The following is a 25534-nucleotide window of genomic DNA, read 5'->3' as shown; positions in this document are numbered from 1 at the left end:
GTATAAAAGAAACCAATGTAAGACATGAATAACTTCGAAAGATGTTATTTTAGAAATGAACTTATGAATGTTTCTTACACAATCAACTATGTTTGTCAGACTAAAAACTCTGGGATTGGATGTAGAGCACAACTCTTCCATTGAAACCTTACAGAGAGCTTTAACAAAGTCAATTATTGCCTCACTGTTCAACTTCTGACTTCGTATGAATATATGGTTCATCTCAGCCATCCCAACTTGTTCCAACATGTTAAAGTTAGAGACCAAGTTATTCATTCACTCAGATGTAACCACCCCAGAAGCATGACCACCAACCAGAGCACTATCATAGGAACCTCTTTGGCAGTAGCAGCAATTTTGAAATACGCCCAGGTCCCTTATCTTCAGGACAGGAAGGATAGATAACTTACCTTGTCTAGATTTATCAAGTTCAAAATGTTGTACTGCAAAAAATGTAGCATCTGGAGGAGCTGGTTCTCCCAAAAGATGCAAATGTTCAAAACAAGAAACACATGTCAAGATATGTTCTCAGGCTTCTTGTAGGTAATTCCCATCTTCATCTGCAATCGATAGGATTGCCTGTGGAACCATTCAACAAAAATATTAAAATGGCATAAGAAAACTGTTCCTAAGCATCATCCTTGATATTGGAATATAAATGGCGCTGCAGTCAATGAAATTGACACATCTTGCAATTACATTGAGAATAAATTTTCCTGTTATTACAAGCAAGGTGCAGAATGAATTCTAATAGAGGGAACTAGTGATTGAAATACCAAGGCAGTACCATCTTAAGTGCAAATATATTGCGAGATCCGACTGGTTCAGCCAGCCCAAACCCAAACCAAATTGGGGCCCAGCTGTTAGGTGGGGCCCACCCCTAATCTAAACCGAACAGGAGTAAATATCCTCAGTTCCACTGCCTCCCGCTCATACTCTCTTTCTCTCCCGCACACTCCCTCTTTCTTTCTCTCATGCACGCACTCTCTCTCTCTTTCTCTCCCACATGCTCTATCTAAACAGGTGGGCCCCACCCCTAATCTAAACCGAACAGGGGTAAATATCCCCTGTTCCACTGCCTCCTGCCCATACTCTCTTTCTCTCTCTCTCTTCCTCTCCTGCACCTTTCCTTTTTCTCTCACGCACACACACACTCTCTCTCTCCCACATGCTCTATCTCTCTCTCTCAGTTTCCCATCTTCCTCTTCTTCTTTCTCCTCCTTTTCCTCCTCTTTTCTTCTTTTCTCTTCTTTGGCAAGGTTTGCTGCCCTAAGGTTCCCTTTTCCATCAACGTGAGTAAACCCTAAACCTCTCTTGGTATTTAATCTGATTTCAATGATTTAATTATTATATGGGTTAGGGTAATAGCGGAAGATTGTTGCTGACTTTGGGGCAGATTGAATCTGCCCGTGGTAGTCCAGAAGCTTTAATTCTTTAATGGTTAAGTATTTCAATCTGAATATTTAATTGAGAGCTGTCAACTCATTGCTCAACCGATTCACAAAATTTAGGAATTTGTTGATGTTATTTGGTAGGATAAATAAATTCCGGATTGCAGCTGTTGTCTAGGGAAGAGCAGTTAATCAGAAATCTAGATTTATAAAATTTTAAGGAATTCCATAGGTTATTGCAAGAGAATGACATGATACTAATTTCAGATATACTTATGTTTCGGATTAATAGGTTCTGAGGAGTATCGGTAAAGTACTAGATAACCTGATAGTAGATATCTACAAAGTAACCTCTACTTAATCAAAATAATCGCATAAAATGATAAATATCTATTACTTGAGAGTATTCATTGATTTAATTGCTACCACATACTTTGAAAATTACGTCATTTGTTTGTTATACTGGTTATACTGAGCCAAGCATGGACTATAGAACTACGAGTATTTCAAGTCTCAAGTATTCATGGTATTTTGCAAATTAATAATTACAGGTTTATTAGAATACTTTATAATTGATAGAATTCTGAGAAAACTTGGTATGAATCTTCAATACAAATGTGAATATATTGATTTGGAAAATCATGTTGTATATGGATTATTGAAAATTAAATGATTGGTCACCTTTATGAATTTTGCATACTGATTCAGAATTTTATATGTTGCAACTCTATATATGTTATTGTAATAATTATTTGAATTGAGTTTATGTATACATACTAAACTCTTAGTCTCCTACGTTATGGACCCTGCCACATGGGGGTTATACATTAGCAATTGATATTGATTGTTCTGAAATTTAGCTCTATGGACCTACTCTGCAGGGGTCAAATGCGGTACTATAGACCTACTCCACAAGGGTTAAATGCGGTACTATGGACCTACTCCGTAGGAGCTAAATGCAATACTATGGACCCTATCGCAGGGATTATATGTGGCCATAGTTTATAGACTAATGAGTTAATATAATGCTTTTGAAAGGTGCAATCTTGTGATATTATCGAAAACTTTCGTGTAATCATCTAATTTCTATGTGGATTCTGAAATACTTTGAAATTTTACAAGTTTTTGGTTTACATGATTATATCTATGTTATAGAGCTATAAGTTTGACTCTAGCTACAAATATTTTGTTGTTATATTAGTTATTGTATCAAGTGTTTATTTGGCTTACAGCTGCTTAATTTCTTTGATTATGTCTTGGTTACTCACTAGATTATTAGCTCATGCTTTTAGTTCCTATGTTTTTATATAGCCCGAAGCCTGATGAGGATGGATAGAAGTTGGATTATAAGATTAGAGTGAGGATCTAGTTAGCTATCTCAAATCAATCTTCCAAATTTTATAGAACCCTTTCTGTACTATCTTATGTGCAAATATGTAAATTATGTGACTAAAGTTATCTATGTATGACAGATGTGAATGTTTTGTTTTAGAATTTAAGTCAATAGATCTTAATTGTGAGTATCATTTTATTAGTTTAGTATGTTATTGATAGGTTGTATGCCTTGCATACCTACAGGGACAGTTCTTTGTAGGTATGCGGTGACTGTTCACGTCCTTGATTTCTAATTTCGAGATCGGGGTGTGACATATATTTTGTCCATTTCCTTCTTCTCCCAACTTGCAATGGCTTGGTCACGGCCAAATTAAGAATGGGATAAGTTTATTACTAGTATAATCACCGTGCTAATAGTAGCTAATGATGAGCAGGGGGATGGAGTCCAGTAAGGCAAAACAATTTTTAAAAATATTTCTCAAAAGACCAACTCTTCTTAATAGATATTTCTTGTACTTGTTAGTTGTTACTATGGCAATTTACTCCTACTCATCGGGTATCTCACCCAACCCAATCCTAATAGGGCATGTTTTACCAAATCCAAGGCAGGTGCTAGTAATGGTAAAACCCGACCAAAACCCAACCTGAGTATATGTAACTATTGACAAATCCCCTCCCCACCCTTTGCCCTAATTGCTCCACTCATGAGAAAGATCAAACATGTGAAAGGTTACATGCCATGATGCTTAGTTGTTCATGTTTTTGGTTGATTGCTTTTCTTAGTTTAAGAGATATTTGACTTCTTAAAGAACAATAATTTTGTTTGTTATGTTTCTATTATGATTGAAAATTTGTTCTATTACGTTATGTCTTCAACTCTTATTTTGTTTGATATCATATGAAGTACTAAGATTTATTTTATATTCTTTTTTTATTTGTTTGAACTATATGCAAAAAAAAGACTATTGGAGCTTTACCCAACCCAATCCATCCAACCCACCCCATCTAACTCTATCCAAACCATCCCGTTCCGAGGTGAGTATAGGGTGAGCTTGTGTAATAGCCTAATTGACCCGTACCCAACCCGTTGCCATCCCTACAAACAATCTTTGTTAAATTGGAAATCTCAACTAATGATGTAGCCATCAAAAATGAAGCCCTAGGAAGATAACTTGATCACAGTTAACCTCTCGTTAATATTTCTCTTCAAAGTGATTGAGACGATGAAGCTGTATGTATCTTACCATATTAGCATAATCTAAACAAGAAGTTGATTCATGATAAATCTAGACCTCTCCCAATCTATCACAACATTCATGAAGAATAGCTTCACTTAGTTCCACTCACCTTATTGAATTTCCTCTATCATTCATAAACCACCTTTTCTTAGTCTCGCATGTAGGGAATTAGGGACGACTTCTTATAAGTAGGGACAAAGCATGGAGTTAATGCTCATTTCACACTTTGAGATTGGGATTGCTTCAACAATTGGGAGAGTGGCTGGATCAATCCCTAAATCTGTTTGACCTAAGCCTAATCCATCTCTTTTTCTTCTCTCTTTTGCTATGCATATGTATATGTATATGCATGTGTGGATGTTATTCTTGATAGCATTTATTGAGATAAGAGTGAGATTATATATCAACAACATCAGAAGCACTTAAGATCATTAGCTTCATCACATTACCGACCATTCTTAAAATCAATATCTACCTTCGTATCATGTTGTTCACCAAACAAAAGTGGTAAGGCATTAAAACTAAACTCTACTCAACGAAGCCTTAATCCTAAACCAGTGAATCATTTTCCTCTATTCTGCCCTATTTAGGTCTACACTTTATAAAAGATGTAGTGACATCAAGTCCTTACTACTTCAAGTGATCTTCGGTACATCTATATTCCTCCTTCCTTCTACATGCATCAAATCATTCCTCTGTATCAGTGCATCCCTCAGTCTATGACTCTATGTTGTATATGTTAAAAACATCTAATTCATCCTTTGCTCAATTTATCTTTAATTGGTGCCACCTCCACCTTTCTCCAAATATCTTCATTTCTTATTCTATCTTCATTTCTCATCGTATCTTTTCTTATATTACCATACATCCATCTCAACATTCTTATTTTGGCCACACTCATCTTGTGCACGTACCTTTTTTCTAATTGCCTAGCATAGCTGATTGTATATTTGTCCTATAAATTTTTTTCTTCAACTTGATAAGTATCCTACAAATACAATCACATAATATCCAGTTGTATTTCTCCATTTTATTTAACCAGCTTTAATCCTATAGATAACATCCTCTTCAATCTTCTTTCATGAATAGTTGAACCTAAATACCTAAATGATCACTCTTAGCAACTCCATGATTCTTATTTCTCACTTTACCAACTCTATTTCTAATTTGACTAACAATACATTCCATGTATTCTATCTTGGTAACCTAAAACTTGTATATTCTTACGTACACCTCATAATTCAACTTACGAGTAACTCCAACCTTAATTTCATCTACTGAGACCAATGTTTGCCATACCGCCCTGTACCGTCCAATACGGGATGTACCATACCATACTGATACACCATACCATACCGTATAGACACTGTCATACCGTACCGAACTGTATACCGACACTATAATAAAATGGTACCGGTATGAGGTCCGGTACAGAGATGGTGAACCTTGATTAAAACAATATCATCCATAAATTGGACACATCAAGAAATATTGTCTGGAATATACATATTACACAGTAAGCTCATCCATAACTAGAGCAAAAAGGTAAGGACTTAGAGCAGATTCTTGGTATAAACCTATCATAATTAAAAACTCACTAGTATTACCACCAGTAGTTCTTATACTAGTAACCGCTCTATTGTACATGTCCTTATCATATTAATATAACCAATATAAACTTCTTTATTTTCTATCATTGACCATAAGATTATTCTAATGCAAGATCTGCTAGACCAATACTAGGGTTCATATTAGTCAGTGACCAATTCGATATGATACGAGTCCGTATTGTACCATGCCAAATTATACCAAAATAGGCAAAAGAGAGAGAGGAAGAGAGAGAAAGCAAGAGAGAGGAAGGAAAGGGGAGGAGAGAGAGAGACCAATGTTAAGGCATCTGATGATGGGGAGGGCTTCACGAGGGCTCAAAGCAACTTCGAGCCATCCAAATCCGACAATGGCGACCAATGGAGAGAGGGAAGGGGAGGCTTACCTTAAGCAACCGTACAACAAAAAGAGAGAGCAGAAGCTTTAAGAGAGCCCTTATGAGATGGAGAGCAAAGCGAGTGGCGAGAGAGCCCTCAAAGGCTCTCAAAGCTCTAGTTTGAACTAGAGGGAGGCTTGCATAGCTAACCATCCAAAGACAGCATCGGTTGAATTCAAGTCAATTTAGCATTCCTTGTTCTAAAGACTATCATATGCTTCCTCTAAATCAATCAAAACCATATGAAGATCTTATCTTTTTGTGTCACACCCCAATCTTAAATCCACCCTCTTCTAGAGTTTCATATGGCACATGAACTTGATATGGCAACAACTAGAACAATTTGAATATCATCTTTATTCTTATAAATTGATCCTATGGTTCCCTTCCTCCATTCATCATGTATCTTCTTAGTCTTTAAAGTCTTATTAAACAAATTAATCAGTCAAGTAACTCCTATAACAAATAGTTCCAAACCTCTATAGGGATTCCACTAAGTCCAACCACATTTCCTTTTTCTCATCTTCTACATAGCCTTCTTTACCTTGGATACTTTAATTCTACATGTACACCTAGGGTGCGTTTGGTTACATTTTTTGATTTTTGATTTTTGATTTTTAAAAAGTACTTTTTATTTTTTTTGATTTTTGCTATTAAGTAAAAGCAAAAAAGCAAAAGTATGTTTGGTAACTACATTGCTATAAAGCAAAAAGCAACGTTTGGAGATGGCAGATGAAGAGCTCAACGAGAAAGAAGAGTTCCGAAAGAGAGGGAGAAGAGGGTGGGGAGGTGAAGAGCTCAACGAGAAAGAAGGATTCGGGCTCTTCACTTTTTGGTTTGGTGTTTTAGATGTGGGGAAGCAAAAAAAGCAGAAAAGCAAGTTTTGGAAAGCAAAAAATTTTTGCTTTGCATATAAAGCAATTATTTTGATTTTTTTGATTTTTGCTTTTTGCTTTTTATGATGTTACCAAACATTGCTTTTTGATTTTTGCTTTTTAAAAATCAAAAAATAAAAAAATACTTTTTTAGTGACTAACCAAATGCACCCCTAATAATTCTATCCTTAATAGAACTAACAAGGCATTCTAAATTGTTTATATGACTTTCATTAAAACAACTCTTCCATCTTTCTTGGATCTCATCCTCAACCAAAACTTGATTTTCTTCATTGATACATTTAACCTTAGTCAAGCCTCTAGTTTTCCTTTCTCTTAGTCTTGCAAACTTATAAATACCATCTTTTGCCCAGTCCTTAGTTTTAAACTTACAATATAACTCCTCATACATTTTGAATCTAGCCTCTCGTATTGCCTTTTCAACTATCATCTTAGCCATATGCTTCTTTATTCCTATATTTAGGTAGTCCTCTATAGCACTCTCTTTTAGCCTTGACCACCACTAAGTTTGCTCACCAGATGACCCTTTTCCTTAGACTCTCCCAAATCATAATACCTTTATAGCCATTTTCTTAATATTATTAGCCATCTAGTTTCACATGGCATTGATTTTCCCATCTAGATCCCATTTTTCTTCCTTTAACATTAGATCCTTAAAAGTTATTTGTGTCTCTTCTCACAATTCCACCATCTAGTTCTAGGTTCTTATTTTCTTTAGTCCTCGTCCATTTCTTAAGACACATAACCAACCATCAATCTATCTTGGGTGGTTAAACTCTTACATGATATAACCTTATAAATTATAATTTTCACACAAAACTCGATCAAACCTTAGTAAGGAAGAAATCTACTTGACTATTATTATGCCCACTTTTAAAAGTTATCAAGTAGGAGTCCTTTCTCAAGCAAGTGTTAGTTAACATTCAGTCATATATCATAACTAACTCCAAAATGAAATTTCCTTCCTCATTTATATCTTAGAAGTTGGAACCTACATGCACACTTTTAAAACTTACATTATATTTTCTAACATGTTCATTCAAATCTCCTCCAATAAATATGTTTTTTTCCACTGGAAATTTCTTGAATTAGTCCATTCATGTCCTCCCAAAAATGCTTTGTAGCATCATCCTATTCCACAAGTGAAGTATAAGCACTAATGATATTAATAGACTCTTCTCTTGAAAGTAATTTTATCAAGATTATTCTTTCTCCTACCCTCTTCATGTTTAAAACCTTATATTTTATACACTTGTCAACAAAAGTTCCTACTCCATTTCTATCCCTCTCTTCCTCGATACACCAAAGCTTAAACCCATCTCACTAACTTCCTTTGCCTTTCTCCTATCTTCTTAGGCCCCATTTGGGAATGCTTTTAAAGAACCAAAAAAAAATGCTTTTTGGCTTTCCAAAAGCACTTTTGAGCCATTTTGTGGTTTTTGGTAAAAAAATTGAATGTACCTTCTGGTTCTCCAAAAAGCTGAAAAACATCTACTTAGTAGAAGCTCCATTTTGGATCTTCTCCCCAAAAGCTCTACTTGGCTTGATACCAAAAAGCTGTTTTTGGCCTAATGTAACTTTCATAGTGACCAAAATACATATGCTAAAAGATTACATTGTATTATATTATATTATATCATAATTATATTATATTATATTATATTATTTCATTATTATATTATGTTATTGTAGTAATATAATAATGCACAGCTATATTATATCATATCATATCATATCATTTCTTATTATATTATTATACAATACTATATAATATTATATTATGTTATATTACAATATTATATTGCATTTTAGTATCATTATACTATGTAACAATATTTTAATATGTAATAATGCATTTACTCTATCATACTATATCATATCATATCATATTATTCTACCATATGATATAATACTATATTACATTTTATTACAATAATATTATATTATACTATAATATTATAATGTGTTATATTATAATACAATATTATATTGCATTACACTGTAATAATATTATACTATGTAATAACATGTTAATATGTAACAATATGTAAAATATTATATTATATTATACTATACCATACAATACTATGCAATGCCCTTTATTGTCATTTTATCATAATAAAAGCACTTTCTCAATTTGATCACCAAACAACTATAAATTCCACACTACTTTAGAAATTTAGTGACCAAACAGCAAGCAGCTTTTAATTAAAAGCTCTACTAGCCAAAGCTCTTCTTCGAAAAGCTCTACTACCAATAGAAATCCCAAATAGGGCCTTGGTTTCTTGCAAGCAAGTTATGTTAACTCTCCTCCTAGGCGTTATATCTATAAGTTCCATCAATTTCCTTATAAACGACACTATATTCTACATTGCTAAATATATTCTACTTTTTTTTGGACTGACTTCTTTATCCAAACTAATCCATTAAAGTATGAAAACCCTTGCCTATTTCCCACCACATCCGGATGCCAATGTGATACGTTGCTTCTGAGGAATGCTCTGGGCCTCTGGCTAACCCTTGCTCACTTTTTCACTGCACCTGGGATCTGGTGCAGCAAATCGCTAGTAGCGAATGCCCCAATAGTTCTCATAGGATGTGACTAATTTTACACTGACCATCAACCTACAGTGACCTTTTTCCTTTATCTGAGCTTGGGACAGGCTATGTACAAAACATAGGCGGAGTTTGGCAAATTACTTATGAACCAATAGAAGTCCAACTTGGTTAAGTTATTTCTAGTAAATCGAACTAAACTGAATCTAAAATGGAAAGAAATGTCTCTTTAATCTTTTTGGCAATTCTAATGTTTCAATCATCGTGCTAATTTTGAACTTAATTTCTGATTATGCATGTTTTTGAAAACATGATGCAATCTTATCTTTCCCTATAGTCTTAGGTTGCATTTGGTGCATCGCCAGACAATCTTGGAAGGTAATGTGGATTGCCTTCAAGACCGATTGCCACCATTAAATTTGGCAGTAATGTTGATTATTGTGTTTGGTACACACAGGTAATGTTGCAGTAAAATTACTGAAAATCTTGATTGACATGTTTGGTATGACAATCAGATTACCAGTAATGTGAAATCAAATTTTCAAAATATTCCCATAAAATGTTATGGAATTTAATTACTAGAGATGAGTTTGGTTTTATTTTCTAAATTTAAATCAAAATTCTCAAAATACATCTATTGAGACAAGTCCTATCCCCATCAAACCTAGCTCTGGGCAGTTGATCTTGTCCATCAGTGGCATTACACAAGGTGCATGCCCAACTAGGAAGAGGTTGAACTTCCCCATCATCTTGATGGCCGCCACTATCTCCGCCTTCGGTCCTCTGACCACCTTCTCCAAGTACTTGACCGACGGGTTGGCCCCCATCACCTTGGTCTAGAACTTAGTGATGCATGTCTCATCGACCAGCCACTCGCTTGGATCCATCGCCCGGCCCATGCTCCCTTCGCTGCTAGGCTGCATGAAGTGCTGGCCCATCCGGGGGATGAATTGCATAACGGTAAGCTTGATGCCTAGGTGCTCCGCCATGCGGGTGCCGTAGGCAAGGGCCTCACAGTCGTCGCGACCGCCAAAGTAAAGCACCGCCGCCATGTAGGATACCTCGCTGGCGTAGACATGCACAAAGCCACCCAAGCCGCAATCGACGAGGATGCTGACGGAGCAGGGACATAGTGAAGGATGCACTAGTTGACGAGATGATACCTGTGGCCCACCGAGTCCATGGAGCCATCAAACTATCGGATCTTGTGGAAGGAGAGGACGATGAGGGTGGCGGGCTTCTACTCGGCACTAGTGATGATGTCCTCATGCATGCTGTAAAGGTCGGAGATGGCGGTCATGGGGCAGACGGTGATGTTGCTGAGCTACTGGTAGGCCTAGAAGGCGATCTCGAGCTGGCCCCTATTGTGCTTCCTGTTCCAGAAGGGGAGACCGTTGAGACGGGCCTTGTGGACCATGGAGATGGCCGAGGAGCACTCGAAGAGCTCCATGAGGTGCATGGCGTAGACGGTGAGGCGGCACTTCCGGATGAGAGCATTGCACTGGGCCATTAGGGGAGGGGGTGAGGATTGGGCGATGGGTTTTGTGTGATTTTTTTGAGGGGTAATTTAGTCCAAATTTTTTATTGCAATATTGCCAAAGAAGTGGTAATATAGATAGCCACCCCTCCTCAAAGCTATCTAGATTGCCTAATGGGAGGCAATGTAGATTGCGAAGATAATTTGGATTGCCACTCAAAAAGTATACCAAACGCAACAATCTAGTGGGCCCACTTTAAATTGCCGGCAATCTATTCAGATTGCCGGCTACCAAATGCAACCTTAAGGTTTTCTCATAACTTCTTAATTTTGCCTCATCATCCTTTGCAGCAATAAAAAGTTGATTCATGCACTTCAAAAATGGTGTTTTTTTTAGCAAAAAAAAAAAAGAGCAATCTCATCGGAGATTGGCACTGAAGAAAAAGGAGAGGTAATAAGGAGGAAGAGCTTAACAAGGTTTTAAATTTCATGGGACGGGGCTGTTCCAATTTTTTCAGATAACAAGATGCACCCTGTCTCATCCAGTCCCAATAATTGGGATAGAAGATGTCCAAAGACATCCCGATCGAGATGCTGGGACACTAGCGGGATGGTCCTGTCCTGACACATGGGATGGTACCCTATCCCGGTATCCCATGAGACATCCCACTAGGACCTGAATCCTTAAGACTTGAACAAGAATTTTACTTTAAAACATCTAAATATTATCCAACTCCCATTATAGGGTTAGTTATAAGACAAGAAGAAAAAACCTAACCTAGTCCTAGTATGAATCATAGAAACAATATTTTTAGGGATTTTAAAAACTGAAAAAACACAATCACAATCTCAAAACCTTGATCATAAAACCTAGAGACTACAACTCAAACATTAAACCAGAAAAGGACCTTAAAATAAACCTAATGCTCAAGTCCATGTCAATGGAAAAAGCAAAAAAAAAAAAAATAGATTGAGAGAATTCTTTAAATATGAAGTTCATGACTCATCCTGACCTCTGATTATTGTGATTCTTTAGCTCAAGTCAACTCCATATATTCCCTTACCATTGCATCTTCACTACGCTTGCATCAAGAATAAGATGAAATTGGATGATCATATTTTCTGTACACTATGTTTTGTGCTGCCACCACAGACCAAAACGTGTGAGAGGCATCATAATCAAAAAGGATCATGGCATGTCAGTCCTCTTCAAAATAGAGATCCCTATAGACTGGAAAATTGAAAGACCTGGAAGATTCTCTTTAAGGAAGAAGCTTCTGCACTTGAAACCTGTGGATGAGATGGAATGGTCAATATGTTTATTTACAAGATATTTCTAAAATCCCAGGAAATGATGTGTTGTTAGCATCCATATCATGATGAAAAATCAAATTTGTGTCATATAAGAATCAACATTCTATCATGTAATCTTTCTTGACATCCATATTACAATATCATGATCCTTCATTAGGATGACATTGAAGAAGAGAGTCAGGGGTAGATAAACTGAAAAGTGACCACCATCATCAGAATGAATGACTATTCTCCTTTGTATCATACAATTTTGTATAATACAAGCTTTCCAATGGCCACTCAATCAAAGGACCATGAAAAATGTTTTCTTCCGCAATGATCACTTAAGAAATAAGAAAAGCAACAATGATATAGGCATTCTTGTCCTTCCAAAGAGTTTTGGTCTTCATGCCATTTACAAGCTAAAACAAGTATCAGTCTATTGACATGAGCTTCTTGAAGATCCCGTCGCAATCCTTTCTTGGTGGTGGGCCTTGCACATCTAATCATTTCTCAGTTGAACTTATGAAAGTAGTTACCAACTTTAATCAATTAGCTATTAAAAACTTTGTTAATATGTGGCACTTTCATGTACCTGCCATTGTCTTCATGATCCCCTCTATTGCTCCCTTCTCTTCTACCATCTCCTCATTGGAGTTATTAAGTGAAATTGGAGGACAAAATTCATATTTAGCTTAACAAATATCTTGATCTCCCTCAGTTCTTTAAAAAGGCTTAGTGGTGAAAAGACCACATGTTTGGGATGGTGGGCCCCTAAAACAATAGCTGTTGAGCCTCCTCTTTGTTCAACAACACTCAAAGGAAATGATTTAAACTTTGAAACCTTATATGAGGCATGCAACCTGGCTCAGCTTCACATCCACTATCTGATATGGGACAACCCTAAAGAAGAGAGAAAAAGAAAATCAAACATAATGATCAAGCTCTCTTCTGTTCATCAACAACAAATCACATCCAGCCAGGGGCTCATTATTCCCAGGACAGACAGTATAGTTGCCTATACTCTGCTCAGAAGGCGTGATTGATTGATACGAGACTAAAGCGAGATCAATCTAAATGATACAGACGAATGCCATTCGAGAGATTAGTAAACAACTAGCAATAGAGATTTCATAAACAGATAGCAGAAATTAAATATGCTCACGAGTAAATGCAAAAAAAAAATATGAATGGAACGAGAGAAAATAAAATATTAAATCCGTGAGAAAAATCCAAGAAAATGATAAGAATTCGGATCGTGGTAGTTAAGAAACTACTCCGATTAGGACTCTTAATCTTTTAACCAAACAGATCCATCGATAAAGAACTAGGTCTTTACCAACATCGGATTAAAAAAAAAAATCAAAGATCAACTGATAAGGAACGAAGGTCCTTGACAGCATATGATCTGTAGATAAGAAATCACTCATCTCAGCACGATAGATGAAAATTCTGAAGGAGACAGATCTTCTCTTGGCAGGATAGGCTTGCGTGGGCAGATGGTGGAGTCGAATCAAAGTCGCAGGAACACTGGATCTTAAGTAGGAGTAGGATGGAAAGTGAGCCTCACACCCTCCCCTTGTGGGGCGATTTTGGGTCTCGCACCCTCTCCCTCTCGAAGCGATTGACACAAGTATTTGTGGAGTTTATAAAATCATTCATTGTCCTCTTCATAGAAGATACAAAGATTTATATAGGACTCTAAGAGTCCTGTTTTTTTAGGAATTTCTTATCTTTTACAAGGAAGAAATCAGCCCTCCATAAAAAAGTAAAGCATTATATGTGATAAAATAATCTACCATGGGAAAGAAATCAGCCTTCAACAAAATAAGTAGCCAAGAACTCTTAAGGAATTCTAGGAAAGAAATGAAACTCCATGTGGGTGCTTGATGCTTGACACAACTTGACATGAGCACGGCACACGCTGGTATGCATATTTCTTCTATTGGCATGTGGAGAGTGGTGGCTCCAAAAGTGACGGGGACAAATCCAAGTATGGCCCTATGGACCCAAAGCTAAATGCATTAAAAATTTATTGACTGAAAATAAATAACTGAAGTAGAATCAATCTAATGAGACTTCTTCGATCCAAATCGAATTTAAATCATGTTGCCAATTTTTGATGGCTCTGGTGTCCGCACCACTATCACTATGCCATCTTCTCAAGCTAAGTAGAAAAAGATAGGAAAAGAGCAAAAATAAAAAATAAATAAAAAAATAAAAGGGTGGGAGAACAAGGGAAGTAGTCGCTGCTTGGAGGAAACAAGGCTGAGAAAGGTAATGCTGGTCCATTCTTTCCTATTCTCCCCCTTCTTCCTTTCCTTCTTTTCCCTTTCTTTTCCCTTCCTTTGTGGGTTAATCAGGCACAGAGAGACAAGATGCAGATGACAGTATCTCTTTTTAATCCATCATGGCTTCTATCACAACAAGATTAGGAATCATAATTTGATGGGAAGAGATGATCTTTTTGTCCAATTGGATAGTCCATGTGGGTTAGGATTTTCAGCGAGGCATGCAAGACTAAAAGGGAGGTCCACAACATATCACAATGTATCTAGGTGTCATGTCTCGTCATGTCCCCATGGGGAATGGTGAATATCCAAAAAAGACATATCTAGGTAACACCAATTATTGTCATTGATGAGTCTGGAGCCTAATTAATCATGATTTCATGATTCAATGTTGCATCTATGTTCTAAGCTCTCCTACCCTAAAGAAGAGCAAGAAGTAGAGCATGGGCTTGTGCTCAAGTCTATGACTAAGTAACGGGATACAGGTCACATTACAAGTGAGAACATAAAGCGGACAACTTTAATCAATGTCAAAAATACAACATTTTTTCACACACCCATATTAGAGATAATTTAGGCATTAATCAATATTTAGAATCTAATTATTCAAGCAAAAACAAAAAACATTGGGTTGACAATTACATTCTTATCAATACTCGTCATCTCTTTCTTGCTTCCATCCGGTTTTTTAATCAGTTAAACGATTTCTTCCAAGTTAGTCATGCTACATTGTGAAAATCTTTCAATGGTCCAATTCTCACTAAACAAAAACCATCAATTTAAGAGAATGTTCAAGATATTCTCCAAAATCCTACTCAAAAAGTAGCAAATAAAACAAAAAAGCAATGCAATTTTTTTAAATATCTAACTTCTTTTACCTACCAAAAAAAATAGTGGGATTGAATTTGATCTGAACGATTAACTTATGCCCCTTGTTTAGAGGGACTATAGGATCAAAAAAGGAGATGTTGAGTTATATAGCACATTATATGTCAGAAATAGGGAAACTGCATGGGGGATAGATAAGGCAACTGCTAGAAAAGTTACAGTGAAATTCATTTCTCCTTCATCGGCAAAACTATTTGTGCAATCTCCAAGGACATTTTGAGTAAATACTTAACGACAGACAGTCAAACTATCATATTTCCATATCATTATTTACCAATAAATGTAACTCAAAACAAAGGTTTCAGTTTATTAGAAAAAATATGTCCAAAGTTTAGAACCAGAACTATCATGAAAAGCCTTATCCTAGTTAATTTTGTTGAAATTAAAAGCTAATAGATAATTATATTGAAGTGAAAAGCTAATTGAAACTATCTCCATAGATGATTATACTGAAGTCAAAAATCTAATTGAAACTATCTCTCACAGCAATAAACAATACAGATGCATTGGATGCTTTTAAACATAAAAATATGATCATGTTCAACGTGAGAAATGCATCCAATTCATTATACTGCAACTAATACAGTAAATACATTAAAAAGATAAATAACTTGCAGAAATATTATATCATCAAACATAATTCTCGGCATAAATAGGATACATGCTGAACAAACCTTGATTGCATCAATATTTTTCTGCTTGATATCTGCCGCTAAGTGGAGGGATTTGAATTTCACAAGTGACAAAAGCATCTCTTTAAATCTTCGTAGACATAGCTGCTGTAAAATGTATTGCGCAGCGAAATCCTTCAAGGCATTGGGATATTACTGTTTCATCAACACTCTGGTCAACTGGAACACTGATGGCAGCTAGCATACGAGCCTACACACCTCGATCATGAATTTCAAAATTACCACATCAGTTGCACCATAATATACCAACCTGAAGTTCACAAAGAAACTCCAAATAATAAGCTGATTCAAATATTAATGTCTTAAATAACAGCATAATATATTAAATCTGCAGATGAGCTTGGAAAAACTCATTTTCAAAATTAAAACAGGTAAACTAAGAGATAGACATAGCACAAGATGTTAAATATTTACATATTTAAAGAAAAGGGGGTAGCTTAAGTCAAAAAGTAATGCAACCCTGTTGGCATGAATTATCTCATTGTTCATGGAATATCTTACTCAGATTTGCAAGCTTTTTCCTAAAATCGCTCTTGCTTGTGCCTGATAAGATCATCGCTAGTCTCCATAGATGAATCACGCTTGCATATAACTATATTCAAAATGCTGTCCAAGCCTAGAATCTTGTTTAAATTTGTAGATTGTTTGCTGAAGAGCCAAATCATCTTCCTTCATCCTAATTCATTCTTAGAAATTCTCTCATATAATGATCTTATATACTTTTCTAGTAGATCTTTGCCATCATCAATACCATGATTGTTTCTTACGAAGTCATCTTGAGGTATCTGTATTAACCAATAAATCATATTATGGCACCAGATATTATCATAAATCAAATATTGAATTTCACGAATAATGAATTCACCTTGTTCTTAAGCATTGGGTTATGAACATCAGTATTGAGCATTATTACAGAATAAGATAGGACATAAGTTGTATCTGCACTGGTAAAGGCCTTTGGATCTCATTTGCATTAACGCTCAGTAAATTTTTCCAGGATGCGATCAATTTTTTGTGCCTCACCAGGCAACCTAAATCCTTGTAGGAAGGACCTGATTGCCTCATCAAACTCCAACCCTTGAAAATAAAATGAATCCACGACTGCATGCATGACTCTTAGGGACAACTCTTCCTTCTCTCCAAGATAAGCACCAATCATTGTCTTGTTCAAGTCAGACGTACTTCCATGGAAAGCAGCTATTTCCCCGGGTGAGTCACCTACCTTGTTTGCATTGATGAGAAATTCAATTCCTTTCTTAGGTTTCCGATTAAAAAGAGATATGCCTTCCTGTTATTCATGTTTGCATTACAGAATATAGAATAAGAATATATCAGCAACAAAATGCTAATGAAGAAGAAATCTCGCATAGGAAAATCATTCTACTTGAAGGTCTAACTTATATGCCCTGTGCTATTCCAAAGATGCGACTTCTGAGACTTCATTTTTGCTGTTTCTGACTGAGAATCAGTTCCCTCAACAGATTCCTCTCCATTGCCATTAGCCTCAGGATATTCAATTCCACCTTCATTATTATGCTCTGTTTTTTTCTGTTTAAGGAGAATGAGGGTCTGGAATTCTCAACTGTTTGTTCATTCAATCTCCTATCAACTTCAGGATTGCCTCTAAGCACTTCATTGCCTCAATTTTCATGGTAGCATCCTGAGGTGGCACCAGTGTCGTGGGAGCACCAGGGGAAGGCCCTTGAGCAGTCTTTAAGAGGCCATTTACCATTCTGTAACCAGGCCATCAGTATGTAAACCTACAATAGTTAAAATAATAAACCTAGAAGAACAGGACTTCTGTTTAATACCTATACGATCAAAATAGGTGTCCTGCAATGCCAATAATAATGATTTTAGCAAACAATCAAATAAAGAAAAGATCTGAACAATGATAAACAATGTATTAACCGTAGAGCACATGAATGAAGATAAGCTACCTCTCAAAAATGTGTGATGAGTGGACGTCACAGTCATAGTTAATGAAAATGTCTACCAAGATTTCAGAACCCACACACAGCTTCTCCAAAAATCGGAGCACAGTTATCTTCTGCTGGAAATTTGGTTGAGCAACATTTTCTAAAACTCTGAGAACAATCATCAGAAAGAAGACCTAAACTTCTGCCTTTAATCCTGGTCTAAATCTTGCTACCAGGCTCATAAGAATGGAACATGACAGCCGAAAGAAAATCATATGAGTTGAAGCACTGTTCTTCAAAATTGACAGGCATAGATACTGCTTGATGCCACCTAAAAACCTGCTTGATTGCAAAAAAAAAAAAATAATAATAATAATAATTAGATAGACAAACAATTATCTGAAACAATCGAATCAATTGAAAAACACCAAAGTGTGCTCCATAAAAGAGAGAACAGCAGCAAAAGTAGAACCCAAGCCTAAGACATCTAATATGCACATTGTTGATCGGAAAAAAATTGGCGATCATCATCAGATGGATAATTAGCATGAAATGATTGCGTTATTTATGCAAAACAAGAACATAGGTGTATCCTTTAATATTGTGTACCTTAAGATTTTGTGTGTATGTATTGAAACAGCCTGCCCTATCTTTCCTTCACACTAAAATGTGTGGTAGGTCAGATTGGATTTACAAAAAAAGAGCAGACATAGTATGTACTATGTAGCACTACTACAATGCGGTGTGAGAAATCTGAAATAAAACAAATGGTAAAATCTTTGAGGATCTAAATTTTGATGACAGATTTGAGATGCCACAAACATTTTGACTTGGACATGTTATTGAGTTGAGGTATAGCCAAGGCTTTCTCTTTTTTTTCATGTTTGAAGAATCCTTTTGCTTAAATATTTGTTTATGATGGTCTATAATGGCAAAATTTTTGAGGATCCAAAGTTTGATGACAGATTTGAGATGCCACAAACATTTTGACTTGGACATGTTATTGAGTTGAGATATAGCCAAGGCTTTATCTTTATTTTCATGCTTGAAGAATCCTTTTGCTTAAATATTTATTTATGATGGTCTATGCTAGTTTGTCTTTTGTTCTATTTCATCTTTTCAATGTGCTTTTAAGTTCAGAAATGCATCTTATGTAGATAAGAGCAAGAGTCCAATCACAGATTGCAAGATTTTTTCCATGCTCCTTAAAAAAAAAATTAAAATTATAAAACTTAAAAACATGACTTAGTTGTAAAGTAATGAATGGCAAATAAAAACAATCACTTATAGACATGGGAAGTCTATTTTTCACCATCGGGTGGTTATCTGGAGCATTTCTGAGAAGGAAAAAGACATCATGTCTAGTTATTAAGGATATTTATGCATTGCCACTTAAAAAACAAAATGTAAATTATTATTTGTAGTAGAATGTTTTAGGAAAAAAATCAGACTTTGGCAAATGATTCCAAGACTATGAATATTTTCCTCTCACTTTTAAGTTCAAGAGAACCAATCTTTCTTTATTTTCTTTTAATTTTCAGAAAAAGAAACAACTAAATTTGCTAACCTTATGCACTCCATTCTTCTAAGTGAAAAATAAATAATTCTAAAACCCAAGGTGTCAAATAAATCATATGACATGTCTGTATATATGTATGCATACATGCATGTACACATGCATATATGTACATATGTGTAAATACATATATACGTAAGATATACATATATACGTGTATATGTAAGATATAAATATATATGTATATATTACATATATACGTATATATGTATGTACATATATAGGTATATATGTATGTACATATATAGGTATATATGTATGTACATATATACGTATATATGTATGTACATATATACGTATATATGTATGTACATATATACGTATATATGTATGTACATATATACGTATATATGTATGTACATATATACGTATATATGTATATGGATATATGTTAGAGTATTGTTTTCCATACCACGGCGTACCAATCTGTATTCTGTCCCTCAATTCTAAAAATCTAGCAAGGCAAGGGGAGAGAGAGGAAGAGAGAAAGAGAGAGGAGGGAGGGAAGAAGAGGGATGGGGAGGAGGAGGGGGGAGGGAGAGGCCAAGAGAGGAAGGGGGGAGAGAGAGAGAGAGGGCTCGAAAGCCCTTATCTCCTCTGCAAGCTGTAAGGGGTCATCCCTATTTTGAAAAGGATTAGGGGCAGACCCCTAAATTTCTTTTTCGCAAATTCTTAAGTGAAGTCAGCAAAAAATTTAGGACTTTCAAAGCAAAGGTAACGTCCTACAGCTTGCGAAGGAGACGACAGCGTTCGAGCTCTCTCCTCCTCCCTCCCTCTCCCTCCCTTCCTCTCTCCTTCTCCCTCCCCCTTTCCTTGCCAGCTATCTAGGGGTGAAAGTGGATCGGATAATATCCATCCAAATCCCTTTTCGTATATGAATCTATCCGGATATGGATAGAAATTTGAGCATCTGACTAATATAATAACCAAATCCATATCCACTAAGAAAAAAAGAAATGGATATGGATAGACAACCATCCGATCCATATTCGAATATCCAATTCCATTTGTAATCCTATTTAATTTTATATAGTACTCAAAAACTTTTAAAAAAAATAAATAACCACATTAATATGCTATTAACTTGATTTATCATCCACTTAGTAATATCTTTGGTTCTATGACCATAAAGTATAATTATCTGATTTATATCCATACTTATATCTATATATTTGGTATCTAATTTATATCCATATCCATTTAAAATAAATATGGATATGAATTTTTACATCCAATTAATATCCTTATCCGTATCTGTATTCATTAAATAAAACAAATATAGATACAAATATGCTAGTATCTGATCCGTATCTAATGCATTTTCAGTCCTATAGTCATCCCTTTATCAGTATAGCCCAAAATGGCATGGCACAATACCTTACTGCACTATATTGCTAGGTAACTAATATGGATCCCATACCAATATAGCCAATTTTTTAGACCAGTGTTTGCCAAACTATCACAAATCAGATGGTTCAGGGCATTCTGAGCTGTACCAACAGCAAACCGAAATGGTTTAGCCTTTCGAATCGAAACACCAGATGAGGGAGAGAGAAAAAGAGGGAAAAAGAGAAAGAGAGAAAAGAGAGAAGAGAAAGAGGGGAGGACACTGCCAAAGGGCCGATGGTGGCCCGTCGAGGCCATCGAAGGGTTTGTGAAGGTCTCCGCAGCTCCATGTCGTCCGATAAGATATTTAATCGAGAGAGGTAGAACGAGAAAAATAAAGATATCGAAAGGAGGTGCAACTAATGGAGAGGCCGTCGGAGGGTGCCAAGGTGGCCATCATGGCCACCGAATGAAGAAAAAGGCACGAATGGAGCTGCGGCCATGAAACATGAATGACCATCTCTATTCATCGTATTTTTTTTTAAACGACGATGAATAGTGAAACCGGCAAACCCATTGTCAGCTTCACTATGGTCAATTTTTTTTTAAAAAATCCCATGAAATGGAGCCGTAGGCCATGATTCTGCACTCTGATGGCCACAACAACCAGTCGGAGGCCCTCTAGCAGCCTCTACGCTAGTTTTTCCTCTTTTTTCTTTCCCTCCCCCTCTCTCTATCTCTGTTTCTCGGCCACAATTTTGGCAGAGAAACCAGAGGCCTTGGTGGCCCTCCGAGTGCTCCCGTAGCCCACCTGTGGCCACCATTGACATCTCCTCCAACCACCCTCCCTCCTTTCCCCCTTCTCCACCCTCCTCTCTCTTTTCCTCCTTCCAGATTCCTTTCTTTACTTTTGTGCCGGTTTGCGCCAGTCCAATCTAATATGGATCCGTACCGACTCGTACCATCGGTCGGCTAGCATGGATCTCAGTACCGACTCTGCAGATCTTGTTTTAGACTATACTCCTCTCAAGTAAAGAAGATATCCACTCTTCTCATCTTCAAAATTAGTAATGGGGCTTCCCAATCAAAAATCTACAATGTTAATCATGCGCTACACCACAAAAAAATCTAGAAACAGAACTTGTTTTTTGGAAACCTTTAAATTATGCATCATGTAGATACAAAAATGAAAATTTAAAATAATATGAGTCTGTTTTTCTATGATATAAGCATTAAGATCTTTCAATTGATATATATATATATATATATATATATATATATATATATATATATATATATATATATCATGTGTGTGTGTCTTAAAGTGTATAGATTGTGATCAATAAGATGGCACTCAATAGAAATGTTTTAGTTGTACGGAAGTGCAAATCTTCAATTTTTAAATCCTCATTATCAATTTGCATGTATATATGCAGGTATATATGTATGAATCATGATCCTATTTTATCCTAGTTCAAGGATGGCACCAAAATTGTTTCAGGCCATTTTCATCAAATCAAATGATACGCACTGCTGATCTTAAGATTCTGACAGTAAAGCCACTCTTGTCTGATCAGTAGATGTTTTGGGAAAGATCAAAGCACATAGGGAAGTGGATGGTTATACATAAGCATGCTTTTACATACACTTGTACAAAGAAACATAAATATATATAGATAAAGATTTTGTTTTAACCCAAGATATTTTTTTTAATATAGTTTTAATTCACCTTGACTCTTTATAGGAATGCTATCTATTTTATGAGATGCTATGGTATGAAATAAAACATTCATCAGTGATCCAGTCAGGACTGCTTTCAAAACCAAGAAGCTTGTTGCCAGCTACTAATAATCTGATTGTTGTAATATACAAGAAATGTATGGAAGTAATGGATCACCACATATTAATGCTGAATCATTGAATTAGCTCCAGTATCTATAACAAATTTCAAAAAACTTTCGAGAATAATAGATCTTTTAATATCTATGTAAGAGAGAAAAAATACAGGCAGAACTTTATCAAACAAGACCATAGAATTGCCCCTGCCACTTGTAACCATCTAAATATCTCCAGCTAATGTCATGCCCATTTCATCAGTTCATCCACAAGTTTCCACAATCTAACTGCATCAATTTGCTCTTGTTAGCCTGATCCTCTACATAAACTTGAATTTCAAAATACAGATATATTTAAACGATCCACATACCATGACCTCAGTTCGTATTTTCATTTCTTACACTTTACACCTCTTATTGGTGCTCCTCTACGCGAATCTTTTGCTCCTAAATCTAAGTGTGAATCTTGATGCCCATGTTCAAATGTAGTTATTGTCTAGGTTTTTCAATAGGATAAGTTGAGTTTCAGTTTCAACAGTTTTGAAAGTTTCCAATCCAGCTTTGGCAATTTGGATATATGTGTATTCAAAAGAAATATAAAAAGTACCAAAAAATAGGAATAGAGAACTAAAATTAATAATAGTAAACAAATCAAGATAATAACTTGGATATTATTTTAGAAAATATTGCATTATTGCAGACATTCAAGTGCAGCATTTGGATAATCTTTTTGAAGGAAGAGTTGGGCTCAGTCCAACTACAATTTTGCTGGCTCTCTTCAGAAAATCAAAAACTACAAGCTGTGTGTTCAAAAAAAAGAAAAGTGATGAGAACTATTTCCAGATGAATTACACAGCATTGACTTGGATTTGTCGTCCTCTCCTCCTAGTCTTCCATGGCTATGTCAGCTTGCATCCCTTAGTTGTCCATCTCTATTTCTCTTTCAATTTGGATTCGCTTTGTTTACTTAGTGAAGCACAACAGTAGCTCTGAATGCAAAGTTTACTTAGTACTCAGTCTCTCAATAAGATTTCAAGGATGATGAAATTATTATCTTCTGAATGCTTAATTATTTCTCCTTGCATGACCATTGGTTTGTCAAATGATTGTCATTTTGCTTCTTTCCGTAATCTCATTAAGGTTCATTCTAATACAACTTCGATGAATGTTGTTGCCAAATAAATATAATGGAAGATAGTCAAAATTCAAAATCTCAGAACTAGCTTTAGCAACTAGTAATTTAAATTACAAGCATTGAGGTTTTAGTTTGTTGCACAAAATAAAGTCCTCGGCATTAATAATTAAATAAACATTATCACTGGAGGAAGTAAGTACCTGTCACTCGTCCTGAATACAGCTCCAGCATTCTCCAGCAAGATCTTGAGCAGCTCCTGCGCCACGATCTTTCCCTTCATGATCGTTGAATCGACAGCTGCATCCTTGGATGGACTCTTCATCGAGAGATTGCAGAGCGCCTGGAAGACCAGGAACGCGTCCCGCCTCAGCTTGTTCCCGATCTGGACCTCCATGTCATCCTCCCTGTCTGCGACCCCCTCCACCCCGAGCTCGTCCTTCCGGCCTTCCATCTACCACATGCTGATTTCCCAGTACTTGGCGTCCAGCATGTCCTTCTCGGTGGAATCCAGCAGGTCACCCGGGTTGGTTTGCTCCACCGCAGTGGACTCGAACGCCTCGTCGCGCCTGCCAGTGGACCCCGTCCAGGAGAGTGGGATCGTCGACGGGTTGAGCACGACATCGAAGTCGCTGATGATCATGGTGATGAAGCTCTGGACGAAGCCGACATCAACGGTGGCGGCGGCGGAGGAAGAGAAGGGGTCGGCGAGCTCCATGAGGTGGACAACGACGACGGCCGGACGGAGACGGTGGAGGAGTCTGCCTCCATGCGGCGGAAGACAATGACGAGCATCCGGATGAGGGAGGCCTTGGCGGTGGTCTGAATGACGGGGTTCTTGGAACCGAGGTGGAGGTCGTAGCAGGTGCGGACGATCTGGAAGAGGACGTCGCCATGGACGCGGAGGGCGGTGGAGGTGACGGCGGAGAGGAGGGTCTTGAGGACGAGGAGCTCGGCAGCGTCATCGGCAAGGGAGTGGGAGCGGCAGACAGACTCGATGAGGGAGGCGAGGAGGCGGGGCCGGCGGAGGTGTCGGCCTCGCCGTGGAGGTAGGAGAGGGAGATGAGCCTCTGGATGCAGTCGAGGCCGGGGTCGGCGATCTTGAGGGCGCCGGAGGAGGCAGCTAAGAGGAGGGGGAGGAGGATGGACTCGGAGTCGGCGAGGGAGAGGTCGAGGAGGGGCCCAGGAGGGAGGATGAGGAGGGCCTGTGGGGGTTGTCGATGGCGGAGGACGACGAAGGGTTGCACTGGTGGGCGAGACTGGATTGGGCGTTGTGCCCGGAGGCCTTCTTGATGATCTGCTCGAGGGCTGGGATCAGGACCTGGGGCAGCCAGGAACGGGAATCGGCTTCCGCCGGCGGGGAAGACATTCCCAGCCATATAACTACGGGTATCCTTCAGTTTGGAGATCGCAAGTTGACGTTGGGCAAATTATCAGGGGACCGGACACTGGATTAATCACTAATAAAATTCTGAATTATTTTAAAATTTTTAATTTTATTCTAAATTTTAATTTTAATTTAATGCATCATCAAATTTTTTTAAAATTTCAATTCAAATTTTGGCCATATATATATCACCAACTTATTATTATGAAATTTACGTGACAGAAAGACCTAATATAAATAAATAAAAAAAATTTCTTTTTGTTCATTTGAAATGTGGAATTCGATTATTTCTCCCATTCCTGACCACGGTTGTAAGAG

General features: G+C 36.9%; 1 pseudogene; it reads right to left on the bottom strand.

The window, feature by feature from the left end:
• LOC105042459 (brefeldin A-inhibited guanine nucleotide-exchange protein 2-like) overlaps window positions 1-25276 on the bottom strand; it is a 47614-nt pseudogene extending 22338 nt beyond the window's left edge.
• Between the last annotated feature and the right edge of the window lie 258 nt (window positions 25277-25534).

The sequence above is a fragment of the Elaeis guineensis genome, chromosome 4 (genome assembly GCF_000442705.2).
Source record: "Elaeis guineensis isolate ETL-2024a chromosome 4, EG11, whole genome shotgun sequence".
In the NCBI taxonomy this organism is placed as follows: domain Eukaryota; kingdom Viridiplantae; phylum Streptophyta; class Magnoliopsida; order Arecales; family Arecaceae; genus Elaeis; species Elaeis guineensis.
Note: the sequence above shows the minus strand (reverse complement) of the source record. Positions and strands in the feature narration are given on the sequence as shown.